The following is an 18,497-nucleotide window of genomic DNA, read 5'->3' on the forward strand; positions in this document are numbered from 1 at the left end:
AAAAAAAGCATAAAACTATGGTCTATCATTTGAATTAAAAGTCTATGACATAATAAAACAATGCTATTACAATTTTAGATATCTCTGAGGAATGTACTTTCCAATCCCTTCTAATACATGGTGAATTTCTTTATCAATTTAGTTTCAGCAACAGACAGAAAAACAGCCAGATGTGATACATTAATACAAAGGATTTTCAACACAAACTAAGATGATGTAGATTTATAGAGATTAAGATAGAGACAGAGACAGAAACAGGCAGAGGGACAGACATGCACACACACACACACACACGCACACACACACACACGCACACACGCACACGCACACACACACACACACACAATATTGGGAGCTCCTACTTTGTTCTAGTTGGCTACAATGTTTGAACACCTAATTCACAAGAGGTTTTGTGATAGCAGTTACAGTATCAAGTTGAATTATTGGGTAAAAAGGTGGATTTACCTGCCTACCTACCTACTTTAATCTAACAAGAGAATAATGTACAAGTCATGACCACAAACTGGTAAAACTTCAGTGTATTCATTTATTAGAATAAAACAAAATGGTGGAAGAGGAAGCTCCAAGCTCCTGTCCCTCCACAGAAACACAGTAAAGCAAGCCAATTCTGTCAGAAACAACTTTGTCAGAAATCTGGCAAAAAAAAGGTTGATAGCAACCAAGCAAATGCTAAGTCAAGGAAAAAAATATATTAAAATAATAGGAAATCTTTGGGGCATTTTTCCTTGCGCTTCTTCCACTAATTTTCCAACTTGGTGAGAGTATTGAAGACAGCAGTCCAAGTTACCATTGTGCTACCTTGGTCCCTGGTCCTGGAGAGAGAAGACTAGGCCCTATTCATCTTATTTACAAAGTATTATGAATGCCTGTACTAACTGGCCTTGAAGGCTCCCTGAAGGGCTGAGGCAAGGCACCTATCTCAATTGCTCCTATCACAGAGCTCACTAAAGGCAGAAAATCATTGGGTATTGTTTGAAAATATTGTATGGCAAATAGAAAAAAAAAATCCAGAGCTGCACAGGCAAAAGATTATGATAGATTATGGTTGAGAAAAAACACAGGATGCCTAGACAGCAGGAGAAAAAGATTGGGAGATAATTTGCTTGGGAAATTAATGTTTTAAAAGGCGCCCATATATACAGGAGAATTTTTAAAGCCATGTGCATATGCAAGGCAAGTGGCATGTTCAAGAAAGACCTGAGACAACCCTAAGCTTTCCCCTCTGACTAATAGTCTGAGTGAATATTGAAGGAGTGACTGAGACTAAGCTCAGAGCAATCTGCAAAGACTTACAGAAATTTTCTTCACTTTTTGTAGTTGCTGTTGTTTGTTTTGTTTTTAATCTTTAGTTCTTGGCATTGAAAGAAGTTATTTCAAAACACTAGCTGAACATAAGATAAAGAAACAAAAATATCAGTGACCATACATAAAAAGAACAGTAGACAAATGACTACATCTTCTAAGATACAAAATCAGCAAACTCTGCAGAAGGAGTAGAATCGTATTTATAAAGATACCACAGTATCTTTGTCCAGTTTCAACAAAAAAGTCACGAGGCATACCAAAAGTAGGAAAGTATAGCCTGTTCACAGAAACAAATAAATTGATAGAAAGAAAATATCCCTGAGGATGGCCAGATACTGGAATTACTAAAAAATTCTTTAGAGCAATTATTTTCAATGTGCTTAAAGAGCAAAAAAATTAATAGAAATAGCTCAAAAATAATAAAATTTATGAAAAAATATAATATTAAGAAGAGCTGGAAATATTCAAAACTAAACAAATTTTGAAGCTGAAAAGTAAAAAGACTAAAATTTAAAACTCACTAAATTAAAAAGCAGATTTGAGCAGACAGAAGAAATAATTAGTAAACCTGAAGATAAGACAATTAAAATTACCCAGTCTGAATAGCAGAGAGAAAAAGAAATGACAAAGGTGAAAAAAGCCTATGTGACATGTGAAATATCATTATGCAAAACAAGGCACATTTTGGGAGTCTCTGACAAAGAAGAAAGAATAAGGGAAAGGAAAAATATGTGAAGAAATAATAGCTTTACATTTCTCCAATTTAATGAACGACATTAATCTACATACTGAAGAAGCTCAAGGAACTCTATGCTCAAAGAACTCCAGGGATAAACTCAAAGGCATCAACACTGCGACACATCAGAAACAAACTATCAGAAGCAAAAGACAAAGAGAGAATCTTGAAAGAAAGCAACAGAGAAATGGCTTATTATGTGGAAGTAATATTCAATAAGATTAACAGCCAATTTTTTCATCAGAATCCATGAAGAACATAAGGCAGTGGGATAACATATTTAAAGAGATAAAATAATTAAAAACTCAACCAATAATTCCATATCCAGTAAAACTGCCCTTCATATTTGAGGGGAGATTTAAGACATTCCCATATAACAAAAGCTGAGGGAGTTAATTCCCACTAGAACTAACTAACAAGGAATGATCAATAGAATTATTCATGTTGAAATGAAAGGATATTAGAAAGTAACATAAAGCTGTATCAAGAAATAAATCTGCTAACAGTAATTACATAGACAGATATAAGTCATTATTTTTGTGTTGTGGATTTGCAGCTCCACTTACATAATATCAAAGACAAATGCATAAAATAATAATTATAAATATATGTTATTAATCATTCCACGTGAAAATATGTAATTTGTGACAACCACTGTGTAATGGTGTGGGGCCAGTGAAGTTTTATTAGAGCTGAGACTGTGCATACTATTGAAGTATATTGGTAAGAATTAAAACTAAATTGTTATAGATTCAATAATTAAATGCAATCCCCATGGTAATCACAAAGAACATCTGTACAAAGTATACACAGAAGGAAAAGAGGACGAAATCAAAATGGGTTATCATAAAAAATCACTAATCATAAAAGAAGTCAGTAATGGATGAATGAGGGATAAAAACACTTAAGATATACAGAAAATAAGTAGCAAAATGGCAGAAGTACATTCTTCCTTATCAGTAATTACTTCAAATGGAAATGGATTAAACATTCCAATAAAAAAACAAGAGATTAACAGATTGAATTTTAAAAATCATGATCTCACTATATGCTTACTATAGTCTGAATGTGGGTGCTTCCTCCCCAAATTCATATATTGGTACCTAGTCCAGGTTGAGTATCCCTAATATGAAAATCTGAAGTCTGAAAAGCTCCAAAATCTGAAACTTTTTTTCCCAAAACCATCCATGGCCTCGTGCCTCCTCCAATCCTGTGCCTATCAAAATCCCGGGCTCAGCCGGCAGAGAGGAGAAGTGGCTGGATGTCGTAACTACGTCTGGACGTTGGAGCGAGGCGCTTGATCTCAGAGAGACATCTTGACAGCATAACTTCGGAGAAGAATTCAGCCTGACATGGCCAGACTTCAAAGGAAGATTACCTTCCCACCCCATCCTCTTCGCAGCTCCCCTTCCTGCTGAGAGCCACTTTCACTGGCAATAAAATCCCCTGCATTTGCCACCCTTCAATTCATTCATAGGACCTCATTTCTCCTGGATATTAGACAAGAGCTCAGGAGCCACAAGTGCGGATACAAAATGCTGTCACACTTGCCATTTGCCCTCGCCGGCAGAAGGCAGCTGCCTCATGTGAAAAGGCACTGTTAAGCCGTCCTCAGGTGGCAGAGCTGAAAGAGCACTATAACATGCCCTCTGGGGCGTCAGGGGTTGCCAGAAGCTGCTGTGGGGCCTGCATGGAGTTTGCTCCTGCCAGCACCCAAAAGCCCTCCCCCTGGCTCCTGTACTCGCTCACTTGGGTGATCCCTCCCGTGAGAGGTGGAGCGCAGTGGGTCCGACTGAATGGAATTCTCCAATGCCAGCACTGAAGTGGCCAGCAGGTTCCAGAGCTCGTGCACTTCACTTCCCACTTTGTTCGCTTGTGTGCTCCCTCCCACAAGAGGATGAGAGCTGCAGGCTAAGTCAATGAAGCACCCCCTTCACTGATTTCTCTGAGTCCCAGGAAGAGGTCAAAAAAAATATTCCGCTTCATTGATATGCAGAATAAGTAAAGCACTCCTTCAACTCAACAACAACAAAAACAAAGAAACAGACAAAATTAAAAATGGGCAAAGGGCTTGAATAGACATTTCTTGAAAGAAGATACACAACTGACCAATAAACACATAAAAACATGCTCAAAATCATTACTCATTAAGAAACTGTAAATGAAAAACACAGTGAAATATGGCTTCACACCAACTAGGATGGCTGTAACTTTTTAAAATGAAAAAATACAAATGTTGGTGGAAAAATTAGAACCCTCCTACACTGCTAGTAGGAATGTAAATTGTCTCAGACTCTGGAAAACAGTTTGGCAATTCTTCACAAAATTGACTCTTAAATTACCATATAACTCAACACTTGTACTCCTAGTTATACACCCAATTACTTGAAAACAGGAACTCAAACAGACACTTGCACCTAAATATTCATAAGAGTATTATTCACAACAATCAACTGATGAATGGATAAACAAAACATAATATATGTATTCAATGGAATATATTCAGCCAATTAAAAAATGAGGTTCTGGCACAAGCTACAGTATGGATGAGCCTTGGAAACGTAATGCTAAGTAAAATAAGCCAGACAAAGAAGGAAACATATTGTATTATTCCATTTATATGAAATAACTATAATGGATAATTTTCATAGAAAAAAGTATGTAGATTTGATTTTACCAGGGCTGGGGGAAGAGGCAATGGTAAGATGTGTTTAATTGCTACATAGTTAATTGTTAGGGTCTTGAAAAACTGTGGAATTAAATAGCAGTGATTAGCGTACAACATTGTGAACTAGTTAGTGTCACTGGATTGTATACTTAAAATGGTTAACATGATAAATTTAATGTTATGTATATTTTATGACAATAAAAAGAGATTATAATAAACTTTATCTGCATTAAAGAAACAAACAAGCAAATAAATAAAAACAACCAGCAAAGACTTTTTTCTTTATTGAATTGTGGATGAATGGAGAGCAAAAATTTACTCTGAGAATAGGTAACCTCAAATCAGCTCTCTCATGAGTTTGCAACATATTTCAATATGTATCTGATCACAATAAAAGATAATCTAATATGGAAAATTTAAACAATAAGTGATTATAAGATCTTCTTTGGAAGAACTTGATTTCAACTAATTTCTCAATGATGTTTATCAATAAAGTTCCAAAGTTTTCTTTCAAAAATTACAAACTTGCAAGTAAAGAAGGCACCAGATGAGAGAGTGAATAAAAATAATATAAAGCAATACAAAATATTTTATCTATACATATTCAGCTACTGGAAGCATAAGAAAGAGTATACATGGAACTATTAGAAAATAATTTAAAATGAATATGTTTAATATGTTTCAAGGAATAAGATAGCTTTAAAACTATGAGCTAAAATAAGTTAAAAATAAAATTTTAAAAAATAGTGAGAAGAAAAATGTTTATTTGGTGTTTATGGGGTTCATGAGCATGTCACCCCAAAATATACCTCTTTGGCATATTGATTATTTTGAGTTAAAGGCACTTGAAAAACAGCAGATACAAGAAGTGAACTCTGATCTTCGTTTCTTTCCCTGAAAGCAGGAGATACAGCTCCCATGTAACAGGAGCCCTTATTGGAGGAAGGAAGACATTCTTATCACCAGAGACCAGGAGTTAATGCCAGGAGAAATCTGTACAAATAAACCTTTTTAAACTAACCCTTATCTTTCTAGTCGCTTTCCACATTTAACTGTCCTAGCCAAAACCTCTTTGTCTTATCATGTTTTTCACAATTCACTACTCTTTGTCCAACCTAGTATATAAGCTTTCAGCACTGACTGCTTTTTGGGGTATCCAATTTTCTTGTGTAGGCTCCCATGTATGTATAAAAATAACTAAATAAAGCATATATACTTTTCACCTGTTAATCTGTTTTATGTCAGTTTAATTCCTAGTCCCAGCAGGAGTGCCTAGGAAGTTAAAGGAGAATTTTACCTATTTTACAGTATATAAATCGAGAATTTATGCCCAACTAAAGGAAGGATTAATGAAATTTAAGAACACTCCAAATAATTCACATACTGAGGTCAAACATAATTAGATAAGTAATTTTTGAATAAAAAAATAGGAAACATGAAGAGTTCGAGAATGTGTCACATATTGAACCAGAGGTTCAGAACAAGATAACTGTATAATGGAAGATATTTGAAAACATAATGCCGAAAATGTTCCCCTAATTATGAAAGCCAACTAAAGTTCATTCCAGAATCTCAGTAATTAAAAGCAAAATAAATTTAAATTGAGAGAGAGTAGCACTTCTTGTCACCCAGGCTGGAATGCAGTGGCACAATCTCAGCTCACTATAACCTCTGCCTTGCCACTTCAAGGGATTCTCCTGCCTCAGCCTCTGGAGTAGTTAGGATTACAGGTCCCTGCCACCAGGCCTGGCTAATTTTTGTATTTTTAGTAGAGATGGAGTTTCACCATGTTGGCCAGGCTGGACTTGAACACCTAATCTTAGGTGATCCACCCGCCTCGGCCTCCAAAAGTGTTGGGATTACAGGCGTGATCTACTGTGCCCAGCCTTAATTTTGTATTTCTTAAGTTGCATATTGTGTGCAAGTTTTTTTTCTGATGTGTTATTTATTTAATATACTTTATTTCTTTAATGTTGTACATTTACAATAACATATTTACTTCAAAAATACACAACTGAAAAAAAATCTCAGAAAAAAATCCAGAAGTTATACAATAATATTTATAGTTTTCATAAAACAATTTGCATAAATCTCATGCTTCCATTAATAAGCCAAATATGTGCCAATGCATGCAGAAAACAAAAATTGTCGATAATTGAGACCTCAGAAATTAATTTATCTGTGTTTTATTCTTAAGTGACTTAATAAATTAGCAAAATTCAGATGTTTAGGTTGGAGAAGTCAAGAAAAATTTTAAAAACGTCTAGTAATATTAAAAAGTTAAGCATGATATTTAAATAACTATTTTCAATATATATGCCCACATATTTTTTAGGAACAGTTATATGACATAAATATAAGTTATTTTGTTTAATAAAGTCTTAACAACCAATCTGTCTATTAGGGACCTGAAATTAAGAATTGAAAAGAATCAGTCCTTAAAAAAAAAAAAAAAAAAAAAATCCTCAATTAGAGAAGGAAGTGTTCCTAATTTTGACTATCTACTAAAACAGTAATACATATTAGTGTTTTGAGATTTGTATTTACTTCTTACCAGTTAAATAAACATGAAAAATTGATGTTCTCTTGTCTATTACATTTACATTTTATGTTACATTACCTTTACATTTACAGATTGATATGATGATCAAGATGACTTAAAAAAAAAAAGCTTTGAACTCTGAAGTTCACATTATTTTGCCATTCAGATCTAAGAAATTAAAATTTTGTAATAAGTAACAGCTAAAATTAGAAGGCTACATAAAATTAGAAGGCTACATTATTTAGAAGTATATAATCTTACATTTTAGAGTTAAAAATAATTTCATAAATTAGATAATCAATCCCTTAGTTTACTCCAGGTAAAATGAGGACCCAAAAGGTTGTGACTTGCCAAGGTCACAGCTGAAAATCTAGTAAATTAGAGTGACGATAGAAACCTAAATTTCTGTTGTTACTTTCATGGACTAATTCACAAGAAAGATTCGAGAATTAAAATCTCATTATCAGAGTTATATTATGTAGCCTTGTTATATGCAATTACCAAGTCAATTTGTTGCTGTAGCTTGAGTCCTAAGTATTGTATTTTTTACATACCATTGACGATTTACACAAAAGAATAACTTAGAATTCATTTATGTTTACCATTAATGGCATTCAGAAGAAAGCAGTTTTTCTTCAATTAACATGCTTTCTTTAAACATAGGAAATCTTTATAGTAAAACCAGGAAATCTCATCACAGTTCTTCATTTAATGTTTGAAAGAAAAAATTCTGTTGACAGTATTAATTAAATTATTCTGTACACTGTATTGCCCAATATTCAGTATTGTAGTAAGACAAAATTGGGAAGAAATTGCAAACTTATAGATAGACACCAAGAGGAAATTATAGTATATGCCAAAAATTATATGTAACTGAAAACATACACATATTTATATGGTGAAGAAATTATATAATTTTACAGTATTGTAAATCTTTGGTCTAGTATTAGTTTTCAATGTCTAACAGTGATGTCTTAGAATTAATACATATAAAGCACTTAGAACAGTGCCTGGCATAGACAGTTTTCAATTAATGCTGTTACTATGAGTAGTACGATTATTTTTATTACTATTGCTGTTATTAAAATTCTATGGAGTCATATGGATGATATCAAGAAGGTGGTTGAATAATGAGAAAGAGCAAAGGAATTCAAAGTAAGATGCCAGTGGTGGTGTGTTTTGGAAGGAGAAATGAAGATAAAAAAGGCGCATTTGGTCCCCTGGTGAGAAACCCAGCCAACTGCTGTCCTAGATGCAAAAGTTCTATACAGGTGCCTCATATCCTCTTCCAGAAGTAATAGGGAGGCGGGTGGGGGAGTGGGAAGCTCAAGTGACTCACTGCTTCTACACTCGTGTTACAACTCTACTTTTACCTCTTTCGTATAATGAGATATTTTGAAACACTGTCATTTAAAAAAATTATTTTGACTTGCAAAATAATTATGTAATAACTCATGTTTTTGGATTCCCTGTGTGGGTAGAAATTACGTGTTCTGTACAAAGACATATGTTAATTCTTGACTTTTTGTATAATGTACTTTGTCTATTGTCTTGCTTCTTTATTAGTTTACTAAGCCTGCCATAACAACGCATTAAAAACCGTTGGCTTAAACAGAAATTCATTGTTTCACAGTTCTAGAGGCGGGAAGTCCCAGATCAAGGTTTCTTCTGAGAGTGTGAGGAAAAACCTGTTGTGCGCCTCTTCCTCGGGCTCCTGGTGGTTTGCTGGCATTGGCATTTCTTTGTTTGTAAAAGCATCACCTCATCTCTGTCTTCATTTTCACATTCTGTCTGCTCGTAGATGTGTGTATATCTCTGTCCTAATTTTCAAAAAAAAAAAAAAAAAAAAAAAACAGTCTCACTCTGCTGCCCAGGCTGGAGTGCAGTGTTGCGATCTCGGCTCACTGCAACCTCCGCCTCCTGGATTCAAGCGATTCTTCTCCTTCAGCCTCCTGAGTAGCTGGGATTACAGGCATTTGCCACCACGCCTGGCTAATTTTTGTATTTTTTAGTAGAGACGGGGTTTCACCATGTTGGTCAAGCTGGTCTCAAACTCCTGATTCGTGATCAACCCACCTTGGCCTGCCAAAGTGCTGGGATTACAGGTGTGAGCCACTGCGCCCGGCCTCTTTTGTTATAAGGACCCCAGAATAACATAAACTAACCCCAGAATAACACAAGTTAACAGTAATACAGAAGTAGGGGCCAGTATCCTCATCTTAACTAATTACATCTGTAACATCCATATATCTAAGTAAGGTTACATTTTGTGGCACTGGGAATGAGGACTTCAAGTTATGAATTTGGTGGCGGGGCACAATTCAACCAGTAATACTCCCCAGTGTTTCAAGGATGCTCTTCCTTAACTCTTTCGATTTACCCATTGTTTCTCCATTTCCTGAAATACGCATACTTGAGAAAAACAGGCCCAGGTGCAGTGGGCCCACATCCAATCAGGTTCATCAGGTGTTAAAATTGCCCTTGAGGGTTATTAGTTTAAATGTCCTATTTCACAGGTAAATTATTCTAAGAGCCAAGAAGGTTGTGACCTACTAGGATGCAAATGTTTTAAATACAACAGTATAGAAATTCTTAAACACATGCTCTGATTCCAGATTCCCTCTTCAAATCTTATTAAACCAATGTTTTCTAAATTTATCTGACCATTAACATTAATCCCTACTTCTTTTCTCTCCACATCTGTTATAATGAAGAGAAAAACAACAACAACAGCAAAAAATATCACACGCTTGCATTCCCAAAGTTATATAATAGTGGAACTATGTTTCATAAGGCAACATGGTTATCTGTATTCAAATATATTTGAGAAATACATATAAATATCCCTTTTGCAAATGTACAAAATATCATAAAATATCAGAGTCTGAAATGTCCAAACTGTGTTACCTTTTTTAAACCAATTTTCCTAGATTTATCTAGTTACCGATTTCCTTTTAAAGGCCACTCACATTAACATTCTGAGGGACAGGCCTTGAGAATGTCTGCCTAGGTACATTTTCCTAATTGAAGCTACTTACAGAACTTCTACAAAAGCCAATCTTCACTGTACTAAATCATTGTCACATGCAATAGGGTAGAATAACAAATCCGGATGAAAATATCATTAGTCATCTTATTCAATTTTAACTATCACTGCAAACAATTCTTGAAGACATGCCACATGTACATATGTGTAAATACGGTTGCTTATTCTGTCTATATTGAAATTACTCTTTACATTCCCCAAATTTTACATCTCAAAATGTCAAATTACCTGCGTGTTAAAAATGCATTTAACAATAAGTTAATTGATAGGCTGCTGTTCTCTGAAGCACAGATTTAAAAACTGAATCTTGCAGTGTTGCACAGGATAGATCATTTGAGACTAAACTTGGACATTCTGAAGTGCTTGGAACAACTTTGTCTTTCAGAGGAAATGGTGACAAATTCATTCAACATTCACAGGTGTTTTATCAAATATTACCTTTTTCTTGAAGGTCTCTTATAAGCAGCTTATGTTATGTTGACTTTTCTCTATGTTTTAAAAATGTATATTCTAAATAGCACAAACTAGCAAAAACTCACATTAGGTACATAATAGACATTCTCTTTGTTAACATTTACTACTTTGAGAATATTTATTGCATGGTTTTAAAAAGAAGTGTTTAATATGAAATGTGCCATATAAGACCCACATTCCTCCTATTTTCAACATTAATTTCCTGTTAAGAATCACTGAAGCAAAGACACGGAGAGGAAGGTTGACATTGATAGCTTCCTTTAATAAAAGTTAGGGGTGAAAAATTATCCCGACTTTGCCATTCTATGTCACAGTCTATTTTCTGAGGAGGAGATAGAATAAAAATGAGGACAGAGAGAGTTTGAGTTTTGAGACAATAAATTTGTCCTATATAGAAGACAATGATATATGAGAAAAGTGAAGCTTGAATAAAAAAAATGTTGGTTAGATATGTCACTTAGTATTATCTGGGTAGACTACTGTAAAAGGGGAAGTATGGAAATTTAGAGAATGGATTCAGGGGTGGTGTTGGGAACTGAGCCCACACAGTCACACCTCCTTGCCTCTGAAACTTTTGCCTTCCTGTATATTAATAACTCCTCTTTCCTGCCTCAAGAGAGCAAGAATCAGAGGATACAGACAAGTGGTCTCCTAACTAAACCTAGTATATCTCTTAGCACGTCTCTCCTTTCTGACTAAAATCCCTCCAGTGGAACTTGAATTATAGTGCATTTAACACAGGACTTAACTAGTGTTTCTGCAGTAGTCCCCCTTTATCCATGGGGGATATGTTCCCAAATCCTCAGTGTATATCTGAAACCATGGATAGTACAGAACCCTTCGTATGCTGTTTTTTCATATACATACATATCTATAATAAAGCTTGATTTATAAATTAGTCACAGTAAGGGCTTAACAGTAACTGATAATAAAATAGAACAATAACAATGCTGTAATAAAATTTATGTAAATGTTTACATCCAAAATTTTCCATTTAATATTTTTGAAACATGATTGCCCACAGAAAACTAACTGAAACCACAGAAAGTAAAACTGTACATAAGGGGGGAACTACTTGTATTTGTTCCTTCCAAATTTCATGTTAAAATTTGACCCCCAGTGTTGAAGATGGGGCTTAGTGGGAGGTATTTGGGTCATGAGAGCAGATCCCTCACAAATGGCTTGGTGCCATCCCCACAGCAAAGAGTGGGTTATTGCTCTATTGGTTACAGTGAGATTTAATATTTGAAAAGGGCCTGGCACCTTCCTCCCCCTCTTTCTTCCTCCCTCTCTCACTATGTGGCTCGCCTGTACCCTTTTCACCTTCTTCCATGATTGAAAACTTCCTGAGGTCCTTACCAGATGAAGATGCCGACACCATGCTTCTTATACAGCCTGCAGAACCATGCATCAAATAAACCTCTTTTTTAAATATAAAGTATCCAGCCTCACATATTCCTTTATAACAATTTAAAATGAATGGAGACACTACTGTGCCTATTTTTTTTTTTTTTGAGACGTAGTCTCACTCTGTCACCCAGGCTGGAGTGCAATGGCCTGGTCTCAGCTCACTGAAACCTCTGCCTTCTGGGTTCAAGTGATTCTCCTGCTTCAGTCTCCCAGGTAGCTGGGACTACTACCACCACACCTGGCTAATTTTTTTTATTTTTAGTAGAGATGGGGTTTCACTATGTTGGCCAGGCTGGTCTCGAACTCCTGGCCTCATAATCCGCCCACCTCGGCCTCGTACCTAAATATTTATGTTTTGTATACTTGATGTATTTTAAAATACCAATCAAAAATGCGTATTAAATATTTACTACATGCCTCCTATTACAATGAAACACTATTTCTCCTATTATGAAAGTACAATCACTCTAGAGTTGGAAGTGCTACCATTGCACCGTGAGATCTTGGAGGAAATCACTCTAAAGGTGCCCTGTCTCCTATCCTTGGCACCTAAATCTAATGATTCTCTGCCTTCCACAGCTTCCCCTACACCTTATCTCCAAGGCATTAATCTCACCATCATTGCACTGACCTTTATTTTCGTCTGTCTTCACTTCCCTCATTAAACTTCATTAGTATTATACTATTTTTATACATTTCAAGCAAAATCACAACTGAATAAATTCATCTTAGGACTGATTCACCAAATTTAGTGTTGCTGAAGGGCAGGAAAATTAACTTTTTGCCATCTGATATTATTGACTTTAAGTGGGTCCTCAGTGATGTCCAGCAGTTCTGCTATGCTTCCCTTGTTTATCCAACACTATCTACCCAACTCTCAGAGGTGACTATTTTGTAACTTTATATGTCCTTTCCATGCTTCTATTTCACTGAGAAATAATTATGCAACAATGAATATATGTCCCTACCACCACATCCACCCACCTACCTGCATCTATACTTCTAAGGATGAACACTTCCCTCTTCCTGCCAGGTAAAGAAACTTTCTCCAGTTATGCCTTCTTAGACCTCATGCACTATTATATGTGCAAGGTTGTTGTCTGAGCAATTTTTCTTACATTTGCTAACATTATCTGTTACGTTCCCTTTTTTCTTTATTTTTTCCTGTTCCCTCTCCTGAGACATAATTTTCCCTTTTTATTGAATCATTCTCACTAGCATGCAAAAATTGTCTAATAACTCCCATTTCAAAGAAATAAAGTTATCCCTATGTATAGTCTCCTCTAGCTAAATTCTAATTAATCTGCCTCTTTTACACTAATTTTCCTGTATTATCTTCTATCAATTCCTCTCTGTACAATTTGTCTTGAACCCACTTCAGTAAGTAGCTTTATCACTTCGCCAAACGCACCCTCGGCAAAGTCAACAGTGATCTGCACATTGATAAATCCTGTAGTTAATCGTTATTCAAATTAGACTTCTGTCCTCCTTTGAAACATTTCTTTTTCTATATTTCTTTTACTTCCTTTGAGTTTTTGTACATGTATCCTCTTGCCTGTCTTCTTATAACTTCCATAGTTTCTCTGATAGATATTTTCAACTCCTAAAGCTTTAAATATTAAGGTGATCTATTTCTATTATAATTGTCTGTTCATATCATCTGTGATCCCAGAATAACGTAAGCTAATTAAGGGTAGAAATTATATTTTTTCACCTTTTTATCCACAGGCCCTCGAACTGTTGAACAGGTAAATTATCTCTCTTAAGGCTCTTCTGATGAAGATAAAGCAGGCTTCAGAAAAAGTGAGTTATTCTTTCCTCTAATTGCTACCTTGTAGTCCCAAACAAATTGTCTGACATAAGTATCAAGTAGCTTCTTCTGATTTTCCATAAGAGAGAATTCATTTTAATGTAATTGATTATAATGGCATAAAACAATGAATTATTTTAGTTGTTAGTCCTATAATATATACTATCACAGAATTTAGATAATTCTTAAACAAAAATATAGAATATAACTTATTCATCCAAATTTATGTATCTCTTACCTGAGGGTTACTATTTTGAGAATCTTGCCTTTGAACAGAGGACAAAAATACCCTGCTACTCGTAAACTACGTAATCACTGGAAGTAAATCATGCTTGGTTATTGGTAATATAATGTTGGCACTTTGTTAAATGTACTTCACTAAATAATAGGACTTTGTTCAGGGCAGGTATCCCTCTTGTTCTCAGGCATTCTCCACACTCCATGAAATAAAATTATTTTATGACTCCGATATTCCTCAAGCAAAAATATCATAAATATTAATATTGTTTGACCTCAACTGTCAGAATTAAGTAACAGTATTCAAAAATCTGAGTAACTACTATATCATTCATGGGGGAAAATGAAGAACATCATTTGAGTAGAATATATGTGTGTGTGTATATACATATGTATAGAATATATCAGATTATATGTATATATATATACACACACCAAAAGTAAGATATGTATTTATACCTCATAAAAGAAAAAAAAGCAAGAAGGAATTTCTCTATGAGCATTGGAATGAATAATCCCCTACTAAAATGAAGAAGAGAGTAGAGAAACACTTGAAAAAGCCTAAAATAGAACTCGATTTACCTATTTAATCTCCTTATATTAGCAATGTACAATTATTTTCTTTTTTCAGATCAATTTAATATAAAGTGCTTCAGTGTTGTATTTAACACATTCATGTAGGAATTTACAATATTTAGGAAAAAATTGTTTAGTGCAACCCACACAATGCTTTTATAAGACATAAATACCAGTTTTGATTTAAATAATTATTTTATATTATCTGAAAATGGAGAAAGATCGTGTTCGGAATCATGTGGATACTGTTGCACATTATTTTGCTGAAGATTTTTTAAATGATCTTGATATTTTTGAAAAGCACTGCATAAGTGTTTTCTAAAATGTCATTTAATTTGGGTTTGTGTGATATTTTCTCATAATTATACTAGGATTATGGATTTTGGAGGAAGAATACCACTAAGGTGAAATACAATTTTTATTGTATTTATCAAAGAATACATGACATCAGCACTACTCATTACTGGTGATGTTAACTTTGATCATTGGGACAAGGCAGTGAAACTGTCGAGTTATCCATTGTAAAGATTATTACAGGCAAAGAGAGCAAAATAATTCAAAAGCCTCAAAACAGGATGTGACATGTGTGCAAGAAACTTCAAGGAGTCCAGTGTTGCTGCAAAAAAAAGTGAGAGAAAGGATTACAGGTAGTTTTTTTTTCTTTTTTTTAACTTTTATTTTAGGTTCAGGGGTACAGGTACAGGTTTGTTATATAGGTAAATTGCATGTCACAGGGGTTTGGTATATAGATTATTTCGTCACCCAGGCAATAAGTGTAATACCTGATCAGTAATTTTTTGGTCCTCATCCACCTCCCACCTTCCACCCTCAAGTAGGCCCCTGTGTCAGTTCCCTTCTTTGTGTCCATAGGTACTCAATATTTGGGCTTCACTTTATAAGAACGTGAAGTATTTGGTTTTCCGTTCCTGTGTGAGTTTGCTTAGGATAATGGCTTCCAGCACCATTCATGTTGCTGCAAAGGACATGATCTTGTTCTTTTTATGGTTGCGTATTTCATGGTGTAAAGTTGGCGAAGGACATAAAGAGACACTTCTCTTTTTTTTTTTTTTTTTTTTTTTTGAGACAGAGTCTCCATCTATTGCCCAGGATGGAGTGCAGTGGCACAATCTCGGCTCACTGCAACTTCCACATTGGGTTCAAGCGATTCTCCTGCCTCAGCCTCCCGAATAGCTGCGACTACAGGTGCGCACTACCATGCCCAGCTGGTTTTTTTGTATTTTTAGTAGAGACAGGGTTTCACCATATTGGTCAGTCTGGTCTCAAACTCCTGACCTTGCGATCTGCTCACTCTGGCCTCCCAAAGCGCTGGGATTATAGGTGTGAGTCAAGTGCCAAGTGTCCCTGCACCTGGCAAACAGACACTTTTCAAAAGAAGACATACATGTACCCAACAAGCATATGAAAAATGTTCAACATCACTGATCATGAGAGAAGTGCAAATCCAAACCACAGTGAGATGCCACCTCACACAAGTCAGAATGGCTATTACTGAAAAGAAAAAAATAACAGATGCCGGCCAGGTAGCATAGAAAAGAGAACACTTATACACTGCTGGTGGGAATGTAAGTTAATTTAGCCACTGTCGAAAGCAGCTTGGTGATTTCTCAAAGAACTCAACCCAGCAATCATGTTATTGCATATATACCCAAAGGAATACAAATCATTCTACCATAAAGACACATGCATGTTTATGTTCATCACAGCACTATTCACAATAGCAAAGACATGGAGTCAACCTAAATGCTCATAGACTGATAAATGCCCGTGGACCATTGGTCCGTACCAATGGTAGACTGGATAAAAAATACAGGTAGATTTTTAAAAGGACAAGAGATTGGTTTACAACTCATAGGGATATCTTATGAGAAATTTTAAGGTCTTTGAGGTCTTTAGCTTTTACTTTGAGTATAATATGAAAACATTACTATGTTTCCCAAAAATCACTTTAGCTATAATTGAGGAGAAAGTAGTTTGGACCAGGTTGACCATTTACTTAATAGAAGCTAGTAAGTAATAACATTTTTAATATATTTTAAAGATAGACTCAATAGTACTTGATGATGAATTGGATATGGAGTATAAGAAACAATGAAAGAGAGGGAGGAATCCAAGATCTTTTTGGCCTGAATAACGGACTTAGAAGATTATAGGATGAGCAAGTGTAATAGGATAGGTCAGAAGTTTGGTTTTATGAATGTTAAAACTCATATGCTTATTAGACACAGAAGTAAAGATCTTATATAGGTATTTGAATATAAGAGTTACACATGAAGGGGCACGGTGGCTCATGCCTGTAATATCAGCCCTTTGGGAGGCCAAGGTGGGTGGATAGCCTGAGCTCAGGAGTTCGAGCCTACCCAGGGCAACATGGTGAAACCCCATCTCTACTAAAAATACAAAAAAAAAAAAAAAATTAACTGAGTGTGGTGACACACACCTCTAGTCCCAGCTACTTGGGAGGCTGAGGCAGGAGAATCGCTTGAATGCAAGGGTGAAGGTTGCAATGAGCCGAGATCACACCACTGCACTCGAGCTTGGGCTACAGAGGGAGACTCTGTCTCAAAACAAACAAACAAACAAACAAATGAAGAGTTACATGTAAAAGTCAAGGCTAAAGATACAAATTCATAAGTTATTACTACTTATCTGGACATGGTAAGCATTACTAATATTTACCAATATTTCCAGTTCTCTTCGCCTCCCTAAACATAAGGGATAATACGACTTGCTGACTTCAAATTAGATATGTCCACATGACTTCTGTTAGCCAACAATATTTGAATGGAACTTATATGCGTCACCTTTGGTTAGAAGCATTCCAAGTCAGAACATAATTCTTCATGTTATATTCCCATGCTTTGACACACCCTTAAAGCCTCATTCTGAGATGATGGTTTTGAGTTAGTGAAGAAACCTACACTTCAATAGGCAGTGTCTTCAATAAGCAGACACAATCTATTAACCTGTATTGCATGCGTTAGATGAGACGTTAGAACCAGGGTTTAATACATTTGATTAACTAATACAAAGGGCACTTAAAGCTGTAGATTTAATGAGATCATATAAGGGTTAAGTGAAGACAAAAATAAGAAGTGGTATAAGTACTGAATCCTGAGACATGCCAAGGTTAAGAGGATAGAAAAATGAGGGCATATTAGCAAATAGACTTAAGTGGAATAGCCTGACAACAAGTTGTGAAAAAGGTAACTACAACATTACTAGAGAGTGATACATTATAGATCATGAAGCTACACATTTTCCTTTGCCTACTGAGGTTCTATCAAAATCAGTGATTCTTTATAAAATATTAAGAATTGTTGCTGAAATTTTATTATTCTTTCTCTTCTTCTGGCAACAATAAAGACAAGTCACTGGGTTTAACAAAAGATCATTACCAAAAGTGACAGTACTTTTGTTTCCCATATATAATTTGGCAAGATTCATGAGTTGGACTTTAGACAGGCCTAACAGCAGTACTAATACACCTAAAAAGCTGATGCTTCAAGGTATTATTAACAAAAGATGAGAAAGTGAAACAATATAAAAATAGGTAATATAACAACCTATAGTTTAAAAGTTATGTTCTGCCTCTATTAGCTGTGTGATTTGGGCATGTTTTTTAACCTACTCATGTCATCTTATTCATGTAAA

Source organism: Hylobates moloch, unplaced genomic scaffold, assembly GCF_009828535.3.
Source record: "Hylobates moloch isolate HMO894 unplaced genomic scaffold, HMol_V3 SCAFFOLD_6, whole genome shotgun sequence".
Taxonomy (NCBI): Eukaryota; Metazoa; Chordata; class Mammalia; order Primates; family Hylobatidae; genus Hylobates; species Hylobates moloch.